This window comes from Delphinapterus leucas, chromosome 3, assembly GCF_059928025.1.
Source record: "Delphinapterus leucas isolate spDelLeu-1000000601 "Yukka" chromosome 3, BTC_Dleu_Yukka2, whole genome shotgun sequence".
Classification (NCBI taxonomy): Eukaryota; Metazoa; Chordata; class Mammalia; order Artiodactyla; family Monodontidae; genus Delphinapterus; species Delphinapterus leucas.
Window position 1 is genome coordinate 83796898 of NC_143131.1, and position 22854 is coordinate 83819751.

Sequence of the window (22854 nt, forward strand, 5' to 3'; positions counted from 1 at the left end):
AATATTCGTAGTGTTTTAGACTTTTCTGTCTTAGTTTTGTCTATGTTCTGTCTTAGTTTAGACTTTTCTGTGCTGCTATAACAAATTTCAGTAGGCTGGGGGCTTAAAAACAAACATTTATTTCTCACAGTTCTGGAGGCTGGAAAGTCCAAGATCAAGGTTCTGGCAGAGCCAGTGTCTGGTGAGGGCCAGCTTCCTGGTTTAAAGACAACCGACTTCCCATTGTATCTGCACAGGGCAGAAAGAGAGCTAGCTAGCTCTCTTAGCTCTCCAGCCTCTTCTTGTAAGGGTACTAATCCCATTCATAAGGGCTCCACCTTCATGACCTAATTACCTCTCAGAGACCCTACTTCCAAATACCATCACTAGAAATAGGGTTTCACCATGTGAAATTTAGGGGAACACAAACAGTCAGTTCATTGCACTCTCTCAAATTCTGAAAAACTCTAAAATACCCCTTCTAATCCAGGCTGTTCAGATTCTTTGTACTTTAACTCATGTTCCTTCTCTTACTCCCTGGCTCTTTAAGTCTTAACCTATCTCTAGTTCTACATGGGTTTACCAAAGGAAATGTCTATTTTTTAGTCCAGAGTGTTAAAAGGGAAGATGCAGCTCCAGAGGTTATAGCAATGATAGCAGCAATTAGAGAGAAAACCTTAAAGAAGCTGATCTGTAATCACTGGATGCAGCTGCCTCTTCATTTTAAGAGATTCCCCTACAGTTCTAATTCTTGGTGACCTAGGATCTATATTATTCAGAGATTTTTGTCACCTTCTCAAATTCTGTCAAATGCGTTCTCAACATAACAACACATTATTGGGAATTAGAAGCTTGTCCTCAAAAACTTTATCAGATCACTTCTAAAGAACAATCTAGTATTTAGAATGTAACTTGCTAAATTAAAAGTTAATTTGACTTCTGACCTTTTTATAAGTAATAGAATATAAACAATGACTTTTAGTCAGCTGAGCTATTTCCATGAAAAAAAATTAAAAAATAAAAATCATCATTTCACCACTGCTAAGATTGCCAATTTCAAAAGATAAGACATTGCATCACCCTCCATTACTATTAATGCATTTGTCAACCTAAATAAATTTAGGAGGCAATAGTGAAGCACAAATTGTTTATTCAGAATCAAAGAATTGCAATTCAGGACCGAATAGAATCCTTGGGTAACAACTCAAACAGTGTCCCCACTAGGGAGTGAAAAGGGCTTTTAAAGGTAAAGATGAGAGGTTTACATTATGAAGGATTTTAATTATAGTTAGAGGCAGAAGCTAGTCTTGGCTAAACTTGATTGAGTGCTAAGGCTTTCCCTAGAGGGAGGTAAAAGTTGTTACTGTGACAAGTTGCAGGTGTTCTTGCAGAGTCATTGGACTATTTGTGGTTTGGCCCAGTTAAAAAGTTCTTGGTTCTGCCTGGTGAGGATGTGGGTGAGGTCTACCACCTCCTTAATGGCCTCCTGGCTCCATTTTAAAGCCCTTTGACATAAGAGATTCCATTTTATTTCACATTTCACACATTCCATATTTATGAATTCCAGAACTCTTTTAGTTGAGACATACAGAAACTGTTCAATCATCGAGTGCTGCCATCTGCTAAGATTTGACTTTATAAAGTGATTGTAACTGCTTATGGATTTACATATACTGTATAACTTTTCCTTTATAACCTTAAAGAAGACTAAATTAAAAGTTATAGGAAAGAAAATGTTACCACTGAGAAAGGAGACTTTCTAGAAAACTTACCTGACCCTTCAAAATCATGTTTGACATATTTTTTCTTGTGCATTTATTGCTTTATAATTTTTCAATGCTCTTACATTATTTAGTTTGATTTAATCTCATTGTAGGAATAAAAACGATTATTATATTTTTAATATCCAAGTTTTTGATGTACAATTAAATTCATATTAAGTAAGTGCACTCTCCCTTAAAAATAAGAATAATAATTACAGATATGTTAATTACATACATTTCATTAAAATCCACTAATGATGCCAGGAAGAATCACTATATGCATATTGTTAAGGATTTAATATTATTCACGATTTTGCTATTTTCTGGCCTCTTCAGCTTTAATAGCCCTTTCCTGTCCTGATAGGAATGTATCCAATTGTACAGACAGAGAATATGCTTCAGCTCATTAAAAGGCAGAAGCACTTACTCTAACGAATTTTAATGTGTTCTACACTCCTTTTGCAAGTTCAGCTAATTTTGTTCTTTATATGAGAGTTTTTATTATTAAACTCTCTAGTTATACAAAATGGCATACTGCCCTTTTTCCTTTCTCTTTAAAAATAGTGAGAGTGCTGAGCAGTGGATTATTTTCAGAAATTGTGTGTTGTATATAAGAGTGTGGGTATTATTTCTCTAACATTTTCATGAAATGTAAAGTAGAACCCCATCATTTCTAATATTAAAATATCGATTTCATAAAAATAATGCTATGAAAAGCACGTAATGGAGTACAGGCGTAGGCATACCTGTTTTATTGTGCTTCACTTTATTGCGCTTCACAGAGATTGCATTGTTTTACAGATTGAAGGTTTGTGATAACCCTACAACAAGCAAATCTATAGATGCCATTTTTTTCAACAGCATTTGCTCACTCCCTGTCTCTGTGTGACAGTTTGGTAATTGTCACAATATTTCAAAAATATTCATTATTATTATGTTTTTTATGGTGACCTGTGATCAGCGATCTTTGATGTTACTATTGTAATTGTTTTGGAGTGCCATGAAGCACGCCCATATAAGATGGTGAACTTAATCTATAAATGTTGTGCTCTGACTGCTTCACTGACCAGCTGTTCCCCTGTCTCTCTCCCTCTCCTCAGTCCTCCCTATTCCCTGAAACATAACAATATTCAAATTAGGCTAATTAATAACCCTACAGTGGTCTTTAAGTATTCAAGTGAAAGCAGTAGTTGCACATCTCTTAGTCTAAAACAAAAGCTAGACATGATTAAGCTGAGTGAGGAAGGTATGTCGAAAGCCAAGATAGGCCAAAAGCTAGGCCTCTTGAGCCAAACAGCCAAATTATGAATGCAAAGGAAACCTTCTTGAAGGAAATTAAAAGTGCTACTTTGGTGAACACAGGAATGATAAGAAAGCAAAACAGCCTTATTATAAGTGATAGGAGAAAGTTTTAGTGACCTGGACAGAAGATCAAATTAGCCACAATATTCCCTTAAGCTGAAATCCAGATCAAGACCCTAACTCTGTTCAACTCTGTGAAGGCAGAGAGAGGTGAGGAAACTGCAGAAGAAAAGTTTGATGCTAGCAGAGATTGGTTTGTGAGGTTTAAGGAAAGAAACCATCTCATAACTTAAGAGCGCAAATTAAGCAGTAAGGACTTGTGTAGAAGCTGCAGCAAGTTATCCAGAAGGTCTAGCTAAAATAATGAAGGTGGCTATGCCAAAAAACAGATTTTCAGTGTAGGTGAAACAGCCTTCTATGGGAAGAAGATGCTGTCGAGGACTTTCATAGCTGGGGAGAAGTCAATGCCTGGCTTCAAAGCTTCAAAGGACAGGCTAACTCTCTTGATAGGGGCTAATGCAACTGATGACTTGAAGTTGAAGCCCATGCTCATTTACCATTTACCATTCCAAAAAATCCTTGAGCTCTTAAGAATTATGCTAAATCTACTCTGCCTGTGTTCTGTAAATGGAACAACAAAGCCTGAATGACAGCATGGTTTACTCAATATTTTGAGCCCACTGTTGAGACCTACTGCTCAGAAAAAAAAATTTTTTTCTTTAAAAATATTACCACTCACTGACAATGCACCTGATCCCCCAAGAATTCTGGTAGAGATATACAATGAAATTAATGTCATTTTCATGCCTGCTAACAGAACATTCGTTCTGCAGCCCATAAATCAAGGAGTAATTTCAAGTCCTGTGATTTAAGAAATATATTTTAAGGCTATAGCTGCAATAGAATGTGATTCCTCTGGTGGATCCAGGCAAGATCAGTAGAAAACCTTCTGGAAAGGATTCACCATTCTAGGTGCCATTAAGAGCATTCATGATTTATGGGAAGCGGCCAAAATATTAACATTAACAGCAGTTTGGAGGAAGTCCATTCCAACCCCCATGAATGACTTTGAGGGGTTCAAGGCTTCAGTACCAAAGACTGAAGATGTGGTGGAAATAGCAATAGAACTAGAATTAGAAGTAGAGCCTGAAGATGTGACTGAATTGCTGCAGCCTCATGATGAAACTTAGTTAAGGAGTTGCTTCCAATGGATGAGCAGAGAAAGCAGTTTCTTGAGATGGAACCTACTCCTGGTGAAGAGACTGTGAGGATTGTTGAAATGACAATAAACGATTTAAAATATAACTTAGTTGATAAAACAGTGAAAGAGTTTGAGAGGATTGACCTCAATTTTGAAACGAGTTCTACTGTGGGTAAAATGCTGTCGGACAGCGCTGCATGCTACAGAGAAATTGTTCATGAAAGGAAGAGTCAGTTGATGGGGCAAACTTCATTGTTATTTTAAGAAACTGCCACAGCCACCCAGCCTTCAGCAACCAGCACCCCGATTGGTCGCAGCCTTCAACATCCAGGCAAGACCCTCCCCCAGCAAAGAGATTATGACTTGCTGAAGTCTCAGAAAATGCTTAGCATTTTTAGCAATAAAGTATTTTCTAATCAAGGTATATACATTGTTCTTTTAGATACAATGCTATTGCATACTTTATAGACTAGAGTATACTGTAAATATAACTTTTATATGCACTGGGAAACCAAAAAATTTATGTGACTTGCTTTATTGTGATAATTGCTTTATTGTGGTGGTCTGAAACCAAATCTTCAACATCTTCAAGACATGCCTATAATCCTACCAGTTATCCATTTATTTTTCTCTTAATGTTTGAATCTGTGTCTTGAACTAAAGGCCTAAAAAGGTGTTGACTTTTTTCCAAGTATTACTTTTCCATATATAATTTTAAATTATTTGAAGATATTATTTGAAATTATTACTTACAACTGGGAAAATAGGAGAAGTAATACTTAAGTTTGGTCTTGTGTAGGATTTTAGCAGATGGAAATATAGAAAGTAGAACAAACAGTTTAGGTAAAAGAAATGACGATCATAATAAGAATTCCTATGCACTGCTTAGGGACTATGACCAGGCACTATTCTATTTTCTTGTTTAAAGACATTCTGCTAAATTTAATCCTGAGATACCCTTATTTGCATATTACATATGAGGAAACCAGTGCCAGATATGTTAGACAACTATCAAGAATAAATTATCACTATTTGAATTAAAAGTGATAGAAAGCTAGATATAGTCTTGGTCTTCCTAACATCAGAGTCAGTGCTAGTTCAAATATACGCATCTTTTCCCAAACGGGCTATACATATCACTGTTTGTAATGAGATTTTGTGATGATACAAAGAGAACTTTAAAAAATATAAATAGTTATAAATAGTTAATAATTTTTTATTATTTTCTACTTATGACAAGTTATTCACTTCCCAATAGTATTAGAAAGATCTCCTCTAAAATAAAGCTTTTAAAGTAAATAATGAAAATGTAACATATAAATCCTTATATGTAAATAGTCCATGGCTCCTATGGAATTTTCTTTACTTCATAATTTTCATAGCTTTGCTCAAGATAGCTACTAACAAGAAATGTTTCTCCCCGTGAAAATCAAATTAAATTAAAATTAAATAAAGTAACATAAAATGAAATGAAAAATAAAATAAGAAAAATGAAAAAATAAGAAAAAGTAAAACAATGAAAGGCACAGCAATCTTCAACATAATGCAAACTGATATCATCAGAATATTTGGGGGCCCTGTGAGAAACTCAGCATTTTATATTTTCCTGATATGAGCTATATACATACAGGCTACACTTTCTTTCTTTTATGTGCAGTAGTTACTGCCCCTGAACTTTCATACCAAAAAAACACTCCTCAACAGGGACAGGTTGCTTAAAGACAGCTTGAGTCCAGCTAGCCACAATGACATACATTTGGCAAGCCACCTATTCTTACCACACCTGATAGGGGAATACACGATGCCCCATTGTGGCACTGTGTGATATGCCTACAGTAGCAGACTTTGCCACCCATCCTTCTGCATTCATAATTCACCGAGCAAAAGAAAACCACCAATGTCTTTGTTCACTCAGTCTGTACTGAAGTACAACAGTAAACTCCAAAGGACATAACTAGGTTCTTCCAAGAACTCTTGGAACTCCATGTTACAATCTAATGTTTCCCAATCATTTGAACTTTTTTCTCCAGAGTTTTTTTTTCCTTTTTGTAAACATGGCAATTTCAGTTAAAGCCCTAACCTGTAAACACTAATATCTAAATCACCTATGAGTCTTTTTCAGTTGTCTATTTTTTCTCTTGGAAATATCATCTGGAATCTCTAAAAAGATTAACAGAAAATGGTATTTGATCTAAAATTACTAGACATTCCAAGAGTTAGGATAATAAAATCCTAACCCATGGGAAAAAACAAACTTTGTGCATGTATGAATAAACTATAGATAAAGATACACATATAGATAACAATGAAGATTTTCAAGAAAAAGGAATCACTTTTTTTAAAATGTAAAAGCCTTGAAATAGAAACAAATATAGTTATTAATAACAGCAATTTGGTTAATACTAGTAAAATAATGAGTGACATATATTTCTGTTATTACAAATGGCCTTTATAATCTAGTTATATTATTTTAAAGGGTTTTTAGTTCAATAAGACAGAAAAACTAGATTTGTTCTCTGACTTTTGAAACATGAATATTTTGTTTGTTTGGGTTTTTGCTTAATGTCTTCCCCAATTGAATGATCTGTTATCCCAAAAATATTATGGACATGAAGAGCTCAGTCTCTATACTGAATATGAAGGCAGGATTTAAGCCTCATTAGCAAGAAGTGGACTGTGGTTCATAATGTGGAAATGTTTCTTATTCTTTCCCCCTTTAGCCATGATTCATTATTGTGCTGCCTCAGCTGTGCTGAAAATTGGTATTCATAGTATAAATGGCCATTAGTCTATGAAGTTCTAACTCACGTCAACCTTACATAACATTTATTTACCAATAAATTATATAGGCCTGATACGTTCACTGTAATCAAACATGTAAAGTGCTTGGGTCAAAGTTAGTTTTGCAGGAACATTCAGCCTATTTGTTGTACCAAGAAAGGTAAATTACTTTGTTGTTTCATCACTTCAACCAATCTGTTTTTATTTTAAACCTTTGATCATGTTGACATTGCTCTTAGAACCACCCATTAATTAAGGGTCCAATACATTTATCGCTTTTATTATCTCTTTTTAAAGCTGCTATAAGGTCAACAATTCAAGATGGGACACATGTAGATTTGCCAAACCATAACTAATAGATAGGCCATGTGGAGATGAGCATAATAATCAAGTTCCTCCTACCCAGGGATCTAAATTTAAACTCCTTGGGAAAAGTTGTTGATAAAAGAGAAATGGGTTGGTGGAAGAAGAGGAGTCTCTGAGGAATGAGAGTAAATGCAAATACTTTTTTAAAGTACTGCACAGAAACACATTATTCAGACATTCATTCCATAGATTGAAAGGCCCCTGAAGGCACAGAAGCCAAGGTTTTATTCATCATTATTTAACCAGTATCTACCATGGTATCTCATATATAGAAGAAAGCTAAAAATAATATACTTAATAGCTTTTGGTATTTATAAAACTAAACCTACTGCTCTGTAAGATTCCACATCTGGAAAACAGTGCAGTGATCTGCCAGGGAGTCTGAGTCTGTTTTGTTTTCCTCTCAAAGCCTGCAATTCCATTCTTAATATGTATAATCTCTTCTCCTCCCATAAGCTCTAAAATGCCAACATCATTACTCAGAATAATTATTTATTCATTCAAACTACAGGTATTAACTAAGTCTCCATTAAGTACTAGGTGCTGTGTTAGATGCTGGCTATAAAATGGTGAACAAATCAAGCACAACCCTGTTCTTCTGGAGCTCATAGTCTATTAAACAGTCAAATTCAATATAATAGAATTAGTGCCATCATGGGAAAAGTAGCAGGTGCGTCCTAAACAGGAAGGTACCTAAACAGGTTATAGTGGGTCAGGAAAAGCTTCAAGGAGAAAGGAGTTTAAACTGATAACTGAAAAAGGAGTAGGGATCGGTCAAATTGAGATCTGGGGAATGAATGTTCCAGGAAGAAGGTGCTGTACCAAAGAGAAAGATCTCAGCTGAGTGAAGCACTGGTTTCAGTGAGAAAATGGGAAGAAATTTTGTCTTTCTCAAGGAAACTGTTGGGGAGAGACCAGGGTAAGACATTGCATGGGATAAGGAGGAGAGGTTAAAAAATGGGTTAGGTTATTAAAGGCCTTCCAAGTTTCCACATCTGGTCTTTCATGCCACCTTCTAAATTATTTACAAATCAATTTCATCTCCTTTGACTTGTTCCATGCTTTTGTTTTATCATTAGATTTGTAATTGATTTTCCTTCTATATTCTTTAAAGAAATTACTTGATCAGATAAATCTGAAAAGTTATTTCTATGTCTAGTAAAGTTCAAAATATTCTCTAGATTTTTGTTCATTTCTTATAACCTTCATTGACTGAGATATGAAACTGTAGATGATGGCAAGAGAAAACTCAAAAAGAAATAACCTGATTTTTCAAGGTATCGTTGTAAATAAATCATATGTATTGTGGGAAATCTGAATCTAGTTGAGATATCTTATATTCTTCATTGATTGTAATTTGAATTTGAGAAATAAATGGGAGGATAAATCATTTATTAAGCAAATTAAGTACTACTAGTTTCAGAATTGCAAAAAGAGACCACATAGAACAAACTGTAGATCAACTTCTTCTTTCACTATAGTCTCCATGCACTTGGTACTTTGCATACTGTAATAAATAGGATGTACCTTAGCTGCCGGTAACAAAAAGCTTAATTCAAAATCAGTAAGTTTAATTAAAATTTTTATTTTGTATACTGAGAAAGCCTAAGGTAGTATAACTTTACAAGTGATTATTTCAACAGTCCACCTATCCTATCATCATACAATGGGCGCTGCAGTTCGTCACAGAAAGATGTAATAATGTACAGTGGGGAAAAAAAGATGCTGTCTACTCCAATTTAATCATATTAAAAATCAAAAAAACCCTTCTAAGAAGCCTCATAGCTGATGTTCCTTCACATCCCATTGAATGGAACTGTATCACATCCTAGATTAATTATCTATGAGAGGTTTGGGGTTTCCATGATTAGTTTTCATTAAAGCACATTTACCCCTAAATTTTTTTTTAATACTATCCCTATTTTCCATTTTTTTTTTTAAGATATTGGCGGTAGGAGTTTATTAATTAATTTATTTTTGCTGTGTTGGGTCTTCGTTTCTGTGCGAGGGCTTTCTCTAGTTGTGGCAAGCGGGGGCCACTCTTCATCGCGGTGCGTGGGCCTCTCACTATCGCGGCCTCTCTCGTTGTGGAGCACAGGATCCAGACGCGCAGGCTCAGTAGTTGTGGCTCACGGGCCTAGTTGCTCCGCGGCATGTGGGATCCTCCCGGACCAGGGCTCGAACCCGTATCCCCTGCATTAGCAGGCGGATTCTCAACCACTGCACCACCAGGGAAGCCCCTACCCCTAAATTTTGAACAGGGTTATTGTCCTTTTAGAGTAAATAATTGAACAAAATAGATTCTGATTTTGTTAATAAGGAAGGAAAAAGGGAAGAAATATCTTTTGGGTAGAAATAAAAATCAAATACTGTCTTATATATTCACTCCCATATGACTGGTAAAATAAGGAGCACCAAAATTGTAATTACATTTATATTACTATTTACATCATGACTTTTTTTTCCATTTTATCAATGTTCTGACCTACTATAGAGACATTCAGTAAATAATTAGGTATTATCACCATTACTAGTTTGATCCTTGGATTTAGTTGTCATTAATAGAAATATAGTTTTCAAATAACTGTGATGGACTAGAATAATACCCTATAAGAGAATTTGTTTATAAGTACACATTTTGGAATTGTTTGATAAGGGAAGAAAATATTTAACCTAAAGGCTGATGTGAGGATGAAGTATAATCTGGAAAGTGCCAAGCACAAAATCTGGCACATGGCACATATTCAGTAAGTGGAAGGCAAATGGATTTACTATAAATGGCATAAAATGGGTACCTGATTTTGTTTATTCCAGAAGTGTTCTTACGTCACCTATTTAAGAATATATGATAAAATACATCTCAAATCTCTTTAAAGTTTCTTTAAAATCTAAGAAAAACAATTTATTTCATGAATGTTTTATAGTTTGAGTGTACAAGTGTTTCACCTCCTTGGATAAGATTATTTCTAAGTATTCTTTTTGATGCTGTTGTAAATAGGACTTTTCAAAATTTTTCCTTTTTTGTATAGTTCCTTGCTAGTGTATAGAAATGCAACTGATTCTTGTATGTTGACTTTGTATCCTATAACTTTACCAAACTGGTTTATTAGTTCTAACATTTTTTGTTAAATTCTTAAAGTTTTCTTTGAGATCATGTAATCTACAAAGAGATAATTTAACTTCTTCTATCTGATTTGTATGTCTTTTACTTCTTTTCTTGACTAATTGCTCTGGCTAGGACTTCCAGTACTATGTTGAACAGAAGTGGTGAAAATGAGCATCCTTGCCTTGTTTCTGATTAGGAAAAGCTTTCAGTTTTTCACCACTGAGTACGATGTTAGCTGTCAGCTTTTCATTTATGGTCTTTATTATGTTGAGGTAAATTCCTTCTATGTCAGATGCTTTTCAAATTGGACTGGGAGACACATATTAACTTTGTGTCCAACAACAGTGTTTGACAGATAATTTGATTCCAGTAAAAGTAACAGCTGGTTTCTTACTTAGAAGAACGGTAACAGCTGTCATACCACTGGAATCAATAATTTCCATAGAAGATGGCTAGGATGCCAGTCTACAATTTGACGACTTTGGTGAAAATAGTATGTTTGTTTTCCTCAGTCTTTCGAATGGATGGTATATGGAAACTGGCCTCATACTGATTTTGTTGCATAGATAGCCATAACCCGTATGCATGTGGCAGAAAGCCCAGGCTTGGACAATTAAAAATACTCATTTCTCTAATTAATATTAAACCATTTCTTCCATTTAAGTAAACTATTTAATCCACCATTTAACTATGTTTTCTCCTCAGGGTTTTCTGGCTGTTCATGTTACTTATAATGATGCAACTGTGCAATAAACTTTCCTAATGGAGTTTAATGAAGTTGTGAGTGAATGTACAATAATAATCATTCATCAGTGATGCCTATACAAACTCATTGTGGTAATCGAAATACCAGTGGGCTATCTTTCACCATGACCTCCTGTGGTTAACATCATTATGGAATGTCTGCTTTTACACAGCCATTGAGGAAACAAATTAAATTGCAGTTTTCTTTCTTTTTCAATTATCAGAGCAATCTAGATTGACATGAACTACTATTTTTGTAAAACTACAGCCTGAAAATATGGTGAGATTGAATATTAAAAACCCTAGTACTAAATCTTCTCACTGTAATCTATAACCACAGTTTTTCCAGGCATCTCTGAAACAAAAGAATAACCAGAGTTTTAGAAATTGTCCCTTAAGATTTTGCCACAGAATTTCTCTTTTCAATTAGGAATTCTGTGGTTCATTTACAAATAGCAAATAGGGAAAGTGAACATAATATTTCCTAGAAATATCAAACTATGTTTCACTTAATTAATGTAAAAAGCATCAATAGCAATAAATGTTAAGAGAAACACTCTGAATTTTAATATAACACATTTTAACCAGTCTAAGGTCAAAAGCCAAGAGCAGTGGTTCCAAGGTACAGCCCCCCATACAGTAATATTAGCAAATAAGAAACCTTCATGTTGATGTCCAGCAATCTGTGTTTTGTCACACAAAGAGATCTCGTATTAGCAATTTTTGTGAACTTGAGTAAAATAAACAGTCCCAATGTGAAACTGCATGGCTTGCATTCTGTTGTACTATGTATTGCAACCCTTGGGTGAATCATTTTCTGCTACTTCACTTATCCTATCAGTAAAATGAGAATAATAATAGAACAACGTAATTGTTACAAGACTCAAATGTGATAATATATAAAGAATTTAGAACAGTATCTGTAGCATAGGGTACATGCTTCAAAAAAATAGCTTTTCAGTCAATATTCTTTGATAACAATCTTTCAAATCTTTATATCAGCTATGGTTGCCGAATAAAAAGCACAAGAAGTCAATAGCTCAAAGCTAGTAGGTCACCTGAGCAGTTCTTCTGCAGAGGTAACCACTCGCAGAGATCACTCATGCATCTGTGGGCAGCTGGGGGGCCACCTACTGGTAGCCTCTATGCTTATGGCTGGGATCTCACACATCCCTGCAGCCTCAACTGGGGTGGTTCCGCTCTGCTCGTGATGGTCTCTCATCCTCCAGCAAGCTAGTCCCTGCTTGTTTACATGGCAGCTGGCAGGGCTTTAAAAGAGAGAGAGAAAGCATGGAAGGCCTCCCAAGGGCTGGGCTCAGATCACATACAGTATCATTGCCACCACAGTTTATTTCCCAAAGCAAGTTACAAGAAAGCCAAGATTCAAGGAGTGGAAAAGTAGACTCCACTGTTGAAGTGAGGAGAAGTAAAAGCTCGTTCCTAAGGGGCAAACACACATGGAACATTGAGAATTGTATCAATGAAACCATACTCCTTGACGGCCCTCGAACCCAGCTGCACCGCAGATTGGAAATTGAACCCACAATCCCTGTCTTAGGAGGGGACTTGAACCCACTTCCTTTTAATTAAAACTGCTCACCTAGTGTCAGGACTTCTGTACAGTAGAAACCAACACAACATTGTAAAACAACTATACCCCCAAATAAATAAATAAATAAATAAATAAATAAAATTGGCCCAGAAAAAATAAAAAATAAAACTGCTCACCTAGTGTCAGGACTTACTGAAGCTCAGGTTCTTTTGTCTTGAAGCAGAAAGAATTCAGCGTGAGGCAAAGTGATAAGTCAAGAGTGAGTATATTAGCACAGGACGCTTGTGAGAGATTACATGCAGGCAGGCAGGGGAGCTCAGCCCTGAGAACAAAGAGCGCTACATTTTTATAATCAAAGAAAAACTGGGGAGGGAAGAAGACCACCTTCTTCCTCATTCTTGGGTAGATATTAAGGCTTACATCAGTAGTTCCTCCTTTGACCCTATATGGTCTAACTGGGACTATCATGGCGCTATTTAAATCATATGTATATTAGCAGAAGGGTGGTAACATGTACTAAAATATGGTAATTCATCTTGGGTTCCAGTATAATGTTCCCTTTCACCTAGTTTCTTTCCCCTTTCACCTATATTCCTGTTTTGGCTATGTGCAGGAATACAGTTTTTTCAGGGTCCATTATCTTACAGACCTCCCAAAGCTGAATGCAGGTCTTATACCCATTTTTCTGTGGTAGTGGCCTAAGTAAGTCTGTTTAGTTTTGAAATGTTCTGATTGTTGCTTAGCTGCCATATGTTCTGGGCATTTTCTAGTTGGTGTCTAGCTTATTGGTGATCTCCTGAAGTCCCTCTCTATCTATCTTCCCCTAGTGGGATTTCTAGCTGTGTAACTATCTTATTCTATCCCTACCCCTCTTATCAATGTTTGCAATCTACTGCAAACTTACTCCTCATTCATATGACATGACCATTATTTTCACGTGGCACCTCTGCTCAAAATGAAACTCACTCCAGGTTAACAGAGAAACCTGGATCATTTGCTGTAGGAGAAGAAAACTGGGCAGGATTTGGCCCTGACTATAAATGCACCAGCCCAGGAGTGATACATATCACTTCCATTCACAACTGATTGCCCAGAACTAGTTATAGGACTAGCTACATAAGTTATGGGGCTCAATGCATACTTAAAATGTGGTATATCTTATTCAAAAAATTGTAGGACTTTAAAGATGATGGTAGTAGAAAGCAGAATCAAGCATGGGAACGTTCTAACCAGGGCCCTGTGAGACTGCACAGATCACATGCCCACAAATCAGCCCTGGCTAGTTTACAAGCCTCCATCCAACAATAAATAGGTAAGAAAGTGAAAACTAACCATACGTTCTGGAGGCACAGAATTTAAAATATTTGAAGAACAGCACCAAAGGTTCTCACAAATTTTTTTTTTAGTTATTACTTTTAGAGTAAGTCACTTAAAGTAAGGTTTGTTTTATCATACCCTTTCCTATGATACCTCTGTCACTCCAAGAAGCCTAGTTCCATTATCCTTACCTGAGTTGCACAGAATCCCTCACTAAAACATGCTACTCAAGCCTGACTTTACTGAGTTGAATCTAGATTTTCATGCTACCAAGTTATATTTTACTAAGTTTATCCATTAAAAAAACCCTTAATAACTTCATTCACACCAAGCTGTTAATAAAGATTCAAAGTATTCGGCATTTGCTGTATAATTACATAATTATGTAAATGAGAAATACTGTCTTAATCCACTGGAATAAATCTCTAATAATGGATGTTTAAACATAAATAATTAGCCTGCAGGGCAAGTTTTCTAAATGTGAGAATTCCTGATGTCCTCTTAAATCCCACTGGATAGAAGGAATGCCAGCCTATGTAGAAAGAAAGATGCACACCCAGTATTCCATCTGTCTCCCCTAAAATCAATGTCCCTTTTCATTTGTATGGAGTCATAATTATTAAGATGAATAGACTGTGCAATAGACAGGACCAGCTGAAAGCAAACTAAAAGAGTCAGTACCAACCATCTCTTTTCCTGCTCCCATAATAGGTCATATGTACAGATGACGACACTATGGGATGTGAACATTCTATCATCTTGGGTGCCTGAGTTACTGCATAAAACAAAGCTGCATTGTTCATGTAGTATGTGAGAAAAATACCTTTCGTTGTATTAAGCCACAGATTTGGGGATTGTTTAAGGCATTGTAACCTAGCCTATTCTGACCAACCACCTAACATATATGATGGATCTGCTCATAGATTCTTTTCCGCCTGTCAGATGTATTATTTTTGAAGAGACTCCCCACTCACATTCAAGTGTAACAACATTGGGCATAAAATAAAGTAAAATCCCGAACTTTCATAGCTTAAAAAGAGCATGAGTAATGCTAAGTAGATGCATAAAATCTCCTAATTGTGATATTTTATCAAATCTAAACCACTATTTGAGCTGCATCCTCATGTAAAGCGAAATAATACACTACCAGTTATAAGTGTAAAATACTATTGATCATGTTTCTTGATTTATAAAGTAGAAAAAATGCACATTTTAGCATTGTTAAAATATGGTAATATTAAGTATCCATGACTTTTTGAACTTCCTGATTAAAAGAGAAGAAAGGGCTCTTGAATTACCATTGACATATTTTGTTTTTGTCAAAAAGATATATGCAAAGATAGGGCATTAAAGATGGTTGCAAAGTCTTCCCTATTTCTCTCACTGAGAATTGAGGTTCTTTCCCCTCTCCTAGAATCTGACTTTATCCTGAAAATTATTTTCATCAATACAAAGTAGCAGGAATGACACTGTTTAACTTCTGAAGATGGACCTTAAGAGTTCAGAAGCTTTCACCATTCATGTTTTCCATTCTACTTGGAATTCAGCAGACATGCAGTGAGAACTCCAAGCCGTGTGGAGAGCCCACCTAGAGGAGGACCATAGCACACTGGTTCACAGCCCCAACTGAAATCTGAACGCTGAGCCAGCATCAACTGCCAGCCATGCAAGTGGGCCTCATTTTTCCATTCTCACCCATTAGAGCCTGTGGTCCAAGTAACACTACACAGAGCAGAAGAGCCACTCAACTGAGCCCAGGCAACCCACAGAGTAATGAGAGATGAGAAATAGTTGTTGTTGCTATTATAGTTTTAAGTCATCAAGTCCTGCATAGTAAGTTAAATTTTATTTACTTTCCATTAAGTTCATTTGATTAATTTCAAAATAAACCTAAAATTAATTAAATGACTTTAATAAACAAAAGAGAAAGTTTAGGTTTTCAGATGTATTGACCATATTTCAGTAGACATATCCATAGCAAAATGCACATCCTTTTCAAGTGCAAATGGCATATTTATCAAGATAGTGTATATCCTTAGCACAAAAACAAATGTCAACAAATTTAAAATAATTCAAATTATATAAATTAAATTTTCTGACAACAATGGAATCAAACTAGAATTCAAAAACAGCACGTATCTTAAATATCCCCAAATAATTTGGAAATTAAAAATGTATACACACAGTCTAACTCATGGGTAAAAGGATAAATCAGAAGGAAAATTATGAAATATTGGACCTGAATAAAAAATAAAGCATAAAATATCAAACTTCGTGGGATGCAGATAAGCAGTGCTTACAGAGAAATTTATAGCCCCCCAAAAAGTAGGTAACTGATTCAAGGCCTTGAATCAGTGATCTATGATACCAGAAACCAGAAAAATTAGAAAAAATTAAAAGAATATTAAAAGTAACTTTATGCCCATAAATCCTACTACTTAAGAGACAAGTATCTTGAAAGATACAAATTACTAAAGTTCATTCGGGGGAATATATAACCTTAGTACACCAATAACTCTTACACATCTCAAATTCATATATGAAAACCATCCCACAATGAAAACCCCAAGTCCAGAAGACTTTGTGGGCAAATCCTGTCAAACAAACCAATTCTACAAAAACTCATGCAGAAAAATACAAAAGGAGAGAGAATTTCCCATCTTGTTTTAAAAGGCCAACATTACCCTGACTCCAAAATCACACACAAAGAATTACAAGAAAATAAAACTGCAGAACAATATCCCTAATGAACATAGATGCAGAGAACCACAACAGAATATTAGAAAATAAAATCCAGCGATGTATAAAATGTACTATTTCTCCTGTCCATGTAGGTATTACAGAACTGCAGGGGTAGTTTAATTTGGAAAGCAATCAATTTCATTTACTACCTTAATAGATGAAGAGGGAAAAATCATGAGATCCATGTGTCTCTTATTCTTAGACCAGTAGGTACCTGAGAGTCTTCTCATAGAAGGGCAGGAATACAAGTGACCAAGTGCAACTTCAGAGCATATTTCAAACTTCCATTTACATCACAATTGCAAATAACACATGGTCAATGTAAATTTCTTGGCCGAACTCAATGTCAATGAGATGGAGAAGTGTACTGCACTCACGTGGGGGCGGGGGAGATGTAAATATTTACTGAGCAATAATCCAAGCTAAGTAGAGCCCCCTTTATAAAGCCATACCTTAGGCAGATATCATTATGTTCTGTATCATAGAAGAATATATATTTGGCAATATAATAGATAAGAGGGAGGTTTTGCTATAGGTAAATGACCTTCCTTTTTGTGCTTAACCATACCCAGGTTTTCAGTAAAAATTAGGACAGAACAGGTGCTCAATAAATTCTTTATATATAGGTTAGTTGGAAGAAAACAAATTTAAAGTCTGCTAGACCTTATTTGTTATCCTTTTCTGCAACTTACTACCCCAGGTGAAGCTGAGCTAGTTATGTTTTTATTCTGAACCTCAGTTTCCTCATTTGTGAAATAATTCTAAAATCTATATTTTTATTGTGAGGATTGATTATTGTATTATATGTAGGCCCAATACCATGCCTAGAAGATATATATCCCCATAAATAGTAGCTAATATGAATTAACGAAATGCAGTGTGTAATTAGTATGATGAAGCAGTAGTTAGGTCTCCACACTCAAAGAAAATGAAGTATTAAGGTAATTAACCTGATAACTTTTTTTAAAATCACAAATTATTCAAGTAATTCTCAGCAAAGCAGGATATTGGGGGTAAGTCTGGGGACTTAATTTTTTTATATTTATCATTTATCTGTAGCTAACCTTCTTTTCACTGGAATACCTTGTTGGAACTGTTCATCTTTAAACTTAGAGAGGTGAAGGCAATATTCAATATGTATCACAAGCCCTTTCCATTCCACTGTGAGACTATTACCTCTTTTCTTTTTAAAGATTTTTTTGATGTGGACCATTTTTCTTTTAAGTCTTTATTGAATTTGTCACAATATTGCTTCTGTTTTATGTTTTGTTTTTTTGGCTTTGAGGCATGTGGGATCTCAGCTCCTCGACCAGGGATTGAACCCCCATCCCCTACATTGGAAGGCGAAGTCTTAACCACTGGACTGCCAAGGAAGTCCCACTATTACCTCTTAATGAAAAAAAAATTGGGCTACTTACTATCATCCAGTAGTTATTACACTTGGTTTGGCTTCAGTTTCTCTACTTAACAGTTAATGCTTGTAATGCTTTTTTGTTAGTTTTTTTCTCTTTTGTTCAATATAAGACATATTCAAATTGTGTTTACTCCTTTTATCATTTTTGTAAGGCAAATATCCTAGTTTTAGTTTTTACCAGAGATTGGTTGATTCATTCAAAACAGATGAGTGTACACAATTTAAGTTCCTGGAATCAAATGAATTGACTGGATTGTTCTAAATATAGTATGTGGGACTATGGTTCCTATCCTACTCAACAGGTTTACGACAAAGAAACAATAGACCAAACAAAAACTAGATTTTCTTTGAACATCTGCGTACACATTAACAAAATTACAATTCATTACACATAATTTCATTTATTGTAGAAGAAATAATGAAAATCCAGTGCCTAGCCTCCAAAGTCTGCACCATTCTTATTTACCAGAAGTAATCCCCAATGCAGCCATCACCTGTAAAGATAGATATTTGGCATGGATGACAAGTAGCAATTTTCAAAGAGCAAACTTGAACACATCACTCAGTTCCACAAAATTCAAATATGCATTCAACTATCTGGTTTCATTATAAGGTTAGCCAGAGCACTTTCCCTTAAAACTAGCTCTTTCACTTCCAAATTGCAAATGATAACATTTATTATTTAAGAAGACTAGAAATAGCTTTAAAAGCCTTTTGTTTTTGTTTTTTTTTACACTTATCAGTTAGACAATGTGCTAAACTTAAAAGGATTAGTTAAAGTTTTTATCCTAATTTGGGTTGGAACTTGCTTTATATTAAGGCTATCTAATTGTTGTCCCCATGTCAATTTTATATTGCAATTATGATATGAAAGAAATGCCAGAAAGATCTATTTTAATACCAAGTACAATGATGGTCTAACAGCTCACAAATACAGTTTAATATGATATTGCAACTGAAGAGTGAATTTAAGCTCCATTTTCTCAGATGCCATTTGCAATATATTAATCACAGAGATGGGCAACAAGGATCTACCATTATGGCAGTTTGTTTTATAGCTACAGTATTGTTCTTTCTGTAAATTCTAAAGTTTATATTAAGATACTCATTGAAAGGTAGAATCAATGACTTCTGAGCCATTTCAGGAACTACAGTTCCCATTATTTTGTAACTAGAGGAAAGGTTTACAAGGACTCTAAGGCTCTTGTTTGTTTGTTTTTCTAGCAACATTAAGAGAATCTTCATTCTGGAAGTCACAGATTTTGACAAAGTGTTTTTACAACTCATTATTATGAAAATTTCAGAAACTAAAAGCTCCCTGAACCCCTGGGTTATTTATAATTCAGTGTATATGTTAATTCAGGGTCTAAGATTCAAGTGATTTATATATCAATTATAAATTCTTTTTTGAAAAATCATATAAAAATTCTGTACTGGGCTTCCCTGGTGGGGCAGTGGTTGAGAGTCCGCCTGCCGATGCAAGGGACACGCGTTCGTGCCCCGGTCCGGGAAGATCCCACATGCCACGGAGCGGCTAGGCCCGTGAGCCATGGCCGCTGAGCCTGCGCATCTGGAGCCTGTGCTCCGCAACGGGAGAGGCCACAACAGTGAGAGGCCCGCGTACCGCAAAAAAAAAAAAAAAAAAAAAATTCTGTACTGATAATGTTACTTTAATTGGAGGACAGGGTGGGTGCTATGCAAGCATCCATGTCTTATCTGCTGCTGTTAGACTCCATTAAAAAATTAATAGTTAATTTTAGTAAAGAACTTTTTTTTTAAGGGTATAGTTAAACTTTTAAATACACTCCTAATTTGAATCGACATTTCTTAGTACTTTTTTCTTAATAAAAATTTTAATTACACAGAATATCTATGGGAAGTAAGATTTGTCTGTAAGAAAATTGAGAGAAATTATAAATTTGTGAAAGAAGTTATATACACACATTTAATACATGCTTTCTTTGCCCTTCCAGTATTAGGATTTCCAAATACCTTTGTTTAAAGAAAAAAAAAATACAAAGAGATATGTTTGTTTCCTATAGAACTGTTTTCTCTCTTCCATACCTCCTCTCCCTGCTTTCCATTTCAAGCAAGTAGTCAAATCCTTAGCATTTTTCTCCTTGCAAGGTAAAAAGTAAAATAAAACAAAAACAAACAAAAAACCTATTTGAAGCTAAGACTTATAAATCTTTATAAAATTATAAATTTGTTGTAGAGGTTATCTCAAGATATTGAAGCTGGTGTGTTGGGAGGAGGGTAGAGATAAAAAAACAAATAGTTCAGAGGCTGAAGGGGCCATGTGAGGGAAGGAATAAATGGGTATAAGTCAAAAGGGAGGGGAAGCAAGAGAACACCATCTCCCTCTGCCTGACAGGAAAACGACCGTGCACAGAGTATGAAACATAGGTACCGTATCCACCTAGTTTCTGCACCAGAACATCAACAGTCAGTCATTTTCTTGTATGGCATATTTATTATGGGACCGCTACGTTTTTTTGTGGCTAATGTATGCGCTGTTAGTAATTTTGCCCTAAACCGTACAGATAATGTCACAGTTTGGATGACAAGTAGAAAGCCATATGGTAGAGCAACGGGACTGCCATGCAACTTGAGCCAGGTTGAGTTAAATAGATCACCACAAAGCTGGATCTTCATATTCTGCAGTTGATGCTGGTCTTGCTGAGGGCCCAGGTTGTAAGATTCCCCAGCTCCTGATTGGAAAGGATCCCAATGGCCTGGTCAAAAGTGCGTAATGCATCTCCCTCAAACCATAGTCAAGGAGAGAATGTTAGGATGTAACAAGTTTATTGGGTCATGCTTTCAGTTTTGCTATGAATCTAGTCAGAAACATGTTTAGATATTTTAGATGGCAAGTATCTTTAGAGAAGGGCACTACTGACATTGTGAACTGGATAATTCTCTGTTGTGGGGGGCTGTCCTGTGCATTGTTTGATATTTAGCAGCATTCCTGGCCTTACCTTGAAGATGCTGGTAATACCACCTCTCCCAGTTGGGACACAACCAGAATGCTTCCAGACATTGCCAAATGTCCTCTGGTGGTGGTGGGGAGTTGTCCTGGGTTGAGAACCACTACTTTAGTGTAGGGAGTATGGCATATATATCTTTACAGGCATTCAAATCGTCTTCCCAGTAGCATCATATACAGACTCAGTGAAGCTTACATTTATTGAGAATCTATTATGTGCCAAAACTGAATGAAGTACCTGCACATACATTAATGTATCTGTTCTTCCCAACAAGTAAAATAGAGATTATAGGTGAGAAAATGGAGATACAGAGAAGTTAATTGACTTCCTAGGATTCAGAGTTAAATGTTTGTGACACCAAGGAACATAAAATGAATAAAATAAGGAGTTTTATACCTGTTGTAGGTACAGTAATAGCTCATGAGGTGTCTAGCGTCAGACTAGCCTTGAATCTACTAACACAGTGTTAGACACCTGTGTGTTAGTGTTGGTCCTCTAGAACTAAGTCTAGGTCAGGAGTTCAGCATTTGGAGGAAAATCATATACAGAATAACATTTATTTTATTCTAAAGAATACTTGAATGAAGAATAAAATCGTAGGGAACTATACTCAATACCTTGTGATGACATAATGGAAGAGAATCTGAAAAAGAAAATATGTATATATGTGTGTGTGTGTATATATATATATATAACTGAAACACTTTGATGTATACTTGAAGCTAATACAGCATTATAAATTACCTATATTTCAATAATTTTTTTAAAGAATAAAATCATGGGAATTATCTAGATTATTATTAGAAAACATTTGATTCTTTTGTTCTTATAAATTATAAAAGGCTCCATGAGGCACACCAATTGTAATCATTGTATTCTAGAACTTTTATTTCCCTTCACCAAGATACATAGCTGAGCATTGCCACTGGAAGGGAACTTGCTTTGCTGTGGGAGTTAGAATGGAGACTGGTAATGCATTCTTTCCTATTGGCATTCTCTGTTTTTTAGATTCTGTCTCTATCTTGGTTACTCCACCATTACATTCTCCATATCTTCCTGATGGGTATGTGGACATAAACTTTAGAAATTTTGCATGACTAAGATCATTTGATTTTGCTCTTATTTTAAAAATTATTTTTATATTTCATACTGCCTATCATTTATTGTTTTTAAAAAACTTTTAAATAAAATATCCACAGAAGTATCTTATTTTACCATAATAAAGATAATATACACTCCCCCAAACTATACTTAGTTAAGAAATACTAAAAAAGTTTTTGATAAAAACTTTAGAAATATACGTAGAGTTACTATTATTGTTTATTTTAGAAATTTTACAAAAACAATATAATAGCTAAGAGATATAGTTATCAAAAACCTATGAAAAGCTCTCATACATTTTAAGAAAGATAAACTCAGTATGGCATGATAATGCACAGAAAAGCAGATCCAAATGGCCAAATACACATAAAAACATACTCAAATATAATATTAAGGAAGTTCAAACTAAATTAACATAGATATTTTTACCCATTTAATTGGCAAAAATTAAAAAGCAAAAATATGGGGGAAAGTGTTTTTATTCATTGTTGATGGAAAT